Raw genomic sequence first — 4,201 nt, forward strand, 5'->3', positions numbered from 1 at the left:
TGGCTCCATGCCTGGAGATCAAGGGGCAGGAATGGGAGGTGCTAGCTGAGGACATTGGGTGGGGACAGAGGCAGGAGGTGAAAAGCAGGAAGACTAACTGAAACTCAGGGTACAGCTTAGTGGTACAACAGTGCTGAAGAAATCCTGGGTTCTACTCCTAGCAGTGTAAAACCAAGCCAAACACTGCCAGCCTTGAGAATAAAAGTACAAATATAAGGGCTTCCTCTTTTGAGGAGCTGAGGGTCTTGATAAGTTGTTGAGATTGGTCCCTAATGGTCCTTCTCTGTCAACTGCCAGATGTGTCACGTCCTGCTAAGCAATCATCCATAAGAACACAGAAAACCAGGAAAGCACCCATCAAGAGTGTTGAGACTAGCAGTGCCCTATGAGAGAGCTCCGATCCACCTTGTAGTGTGTGACTAGGATTGAGTGTCTGAGAGAGCTGCTTGTGGGTCTGCGGCTGAGTGAGGATTTTTTTTTTAAATGGCTATGGGTGTTTTGCCTGCTTTCATGTCTCTGCACCACATTCATGCTATCCGATTGCAGAGGAGAGAAGATGGCATTGGATGTCCTGGAACTGGCCTTTCAGACAACTGGGTTGTACGCTAGCTACCATATACAGATTGGGAATCAAACCTAGGTACTCCAGAAGAGCAGCAGATGCTTTTAACTGCTAAACCGTCTCTCTAGTCCTGAGCTAAGATTTTTTTGAATGGGGGTCTCGCTGTATTTGAAGCCTCACAATTCCTATCTACGCTTGGTCCCCTCCCGACCCCACCACTATTTGCTTCGCTTTCACAAGCTTTCTTCTCTCTTGTGGGTTACCTATCAGGACCAGGGTTAGGTGAGTCTGAGATTTTTGCTTCTGGGTGCATACCTGGTTACCCCAAACATAAATACTGTGTGCCCTGGGTGTTATTAAAAATATGGTTTTCCTTTAAAAATTATTTCCAGCGCATGCCTTTAATCCCAGCACTCGGGAGGCAGAGGCAGGCGGATTTCTGAGTTTGAGGCCAGCCTGGTCTACAAAGCGAGTGCCAGGACAGCCAGGGCTACACAGAGAAACCCTGTCTCAAAAAATCAAAAAAAAAAATTATTTTCAAGGCCTATAATCCTAGCTACTCAAAAGGCTGGAGCAAAAGGAGCAAAAGTTTGAGGCCAGGGCGCTGGCTTAGAGCTTAGGAGCACTGGCTATGCTTCCAAAGGACCACAGTTCAATCCTCAGCCCCAACATGGTGACTCACAACTGTCTATGACTCTAGTCCCTAGGAATCCAACTCCCTCTTCTGGCCTCCTCAGGCAGCGTGCATCCAAGTGGTACAAAGACATACATGCTAGCAAAATATGTCTGCCCATAAAATAATGTTTTAAAAAAGTTCAAGACAACCTGGGCAAATCATTAAGATCATCTCTGAAAATAAAATTTTAAAAATGCAGGGGTTGGGGATTTAGCTCAGTGGTAGAGCACTTGCCTAGCAAGCACAAGGCCCTGGGTTTGGTCCTCAGCCCTGGGAAAAAAAATGCTAGGGACATTTAGCATTAGCAGTAGCATGTTTGCCTGGCTCCAGGTTCAATTGCCAGCACAGGGGGAAAAAAAAGTTTTGTAGAGCCAGGCTGGAGCACAGATCTGCAATTCCAGCCTCCAGGAAGCCAAGGCAGAAGTGTGAGTTCCAGACCAACCTGGGTGACAGAGTAAATTCTATAGTGAAACCCTATCTCCAAAAAGGCTGGGCATGTAGTGGAGCTCAATGACTCAGTAGTAGACTGCCCTGGCAGTACCAGGCTCTGGACTTGATCACCAGCATAGGAAATAAAGATGCAAGTGAGTGCCACCTACTTCTAGGGACTACACAGGTCATCCCTGCCCCATCCACAAAGTGACTATTTAGCGGGGCTAGAGAGATGTCTCAGTGGTTAAGAGCACTGGCTGCTCTTCCAAAAGTCCTGACTTCAATCCCCAGCAACCACATCGTGGCTTATGACCATCTGTGATGAGTTCGGATGCCCTCTTCTGGCATGCAGGTGTAATGCAGACAGCATTCATATACGTAAAATAAATAAATCTTTAAAAAAAAATGGCTGTCATTGGAGTCAGTTCCAGCTGTTTAGGTTTAGATACTTTCCTGTGGGCTCATGAACATGTGGGCTGTGTGTGCTCACATCTGGCTCTCTTTTGCTTGTCTTGTAAAGGACACTTCACTCTGCATGTGGACGCACAGAGCGCTTGTATTGTGCATTGTACTTAGTGGGTGCTCTGTGTCCAAGAGGAAGCCAACATCCTCCATAGCACTCAGCAACAGTCATTGACTATGAATAGTGTTTCTTTGTTCTTATTGAGATGGAGTCTCTTTATATAGCTGCCCAGGATGGTCTTTGACTCACAGAGCCCTGATGTATAGGTGGGTATTTATTAGATTTTTCCCACTAAGGTTTCTCTTCAGTTTTAGACTTTAATTCTAAATTAAATTTTAAATGTATGCATATGTGTGTGTATGTGCCACATGTGTGCAGGTGCCCATGGAGACTAGAAGAAGGTGTCAAAGCCCCTGGAGCCGGAGTTACAGGCAGTTTTGAGCTGCCTGGCGTATAGGTGTTGAGATCTGAACTTGGGTCCTCTGGAAGAGCAGTAAACACTTAATCTCCATGCCAAAATCTTTTGCCTTTCACAGGGCTTCCTCATCAGTCCTATAAGCCCTGTGTCCACTGCTTCGTGCACTTATGTTAGTGTTAGGGAGAGAGGTAAAACTGTTGGGTGTGTTACTAAGGATACTTCCGAGGAACAGAACCAATATATTAATTATTTAAATGCACTAGCTCATATTATTATGGAAGCTGAAAAATCCCGTAAGCCATCTGAAAGCTGGGGACCTATGACAGCCAGAAGGACAATGATAGAAGTTCAATTAGGGTTAAGAGAACATTCCAGCCATCTGGCAGAAGAAGCAAATCCCCCTTCTTCTGTTTTTTGTTCTATTCAGACCAGACCCTCAGTGAGTTGGACAAAGCCATTCACAAAGATGGAGGGCCATCTGCATAGACTTCAACACACCCAGAAATGATATTTAACTGGGGCATCTTTCATCCTAGCTAATATGACACATCAAATTATCCAGCAAAGCTCACCTGTGGTGGTTTGAATAAGGATGGCCCTCATAGGTTATTTGAATGCTTGGTCATGGGGGAATGGCACTATTTGAGAAGGGTCGGGTGTGGCCTTCTTGGAGAAAGTATGTCATGGGAGTGGGCTTTGGGGTTTCTAAGTACCAGCCCCTATCGGTTCTCTCTGCCTGTAGATCTGGGTGTAGTACTCAACTATATCTCCAGTGCCATGATGCCATGCTTGTGCCATGCTCCTCCATAATGATAATGAACTGAAACTGTAAGCAAGCACAGAAGTGTTTCTCTGATAATAGAAATATTACTGTAGACATCATGTCTCTTCACAGCAATAGAACTGTGACTAAAGACGCACCCTTTGTCAACTTGGCACTCATATGAATCTCATTAAGCCATGCTAATCACAAAATGAAGGTAATAAATAGACAGCTGTTCATCTGACCTGGCACGACTGTGCTGCATACAACTGAATGGGTGCCAGGGTTTTGCCTGGAAGAGTTGGCGTCCTTGAGCCACTCTGACTTTTCCCCCTTGATATCCCACAACTTAAACAATACCATCACTAATATTTAAATACTGATAGAGGGTCAGGGGCTCAAGGTCATATTTGGCTGTTTAAGTGATTTTGAGTCAACCCTGGGTTGCATGAGATCATGTCTCAAAAAATAAAACAAGGGCTGGAGAGATGGCTCAGTGGTTAAGAACACTGACTGCTCTTCCAGAGGTCCTGAGTTCAATTCCCAGCAACCACATGGTGGCTCACAACCGGTTATCTGTAATGGGATCCAATGCCTTCTCCTGGTGTCTCTGAAGACAGTTACAAGTGAACTCCTCATATATATATAAAATAAATAAATAAAATCTTTTCAAAAATAAGACAAAACAAATGTGCAAATAAACAAATACATAAATGTAAAATATTTATTTATTTACTTTGAGACAGTTTCTCTGTATAGCCCTGGCTGTCCTGGAACTCACTCTGTAGATCAGGCTGGCCTCGAACTCAGAGATCTGCCTGGCTCTGCCTCCCAAGTGCTGGAGTTAAAGGCATGTGTTACCACTGCTCGGCTTAAGTCATTTTTTT

This window comes from Mus caroli, chromosome X, assembly GCF_900094665.2.
Source record: "Mus caroli chromosome X, CAROLI_EIJ_v1.1, whole genome shotgun sequence".
In the NCBI taxonomy this organism is placed as follows: domain Eukaryota; kingdom Metazoa; phylum Chordata; class Mammalia; order Rodentia; family Muridae; genus Mus; species Mus caroli.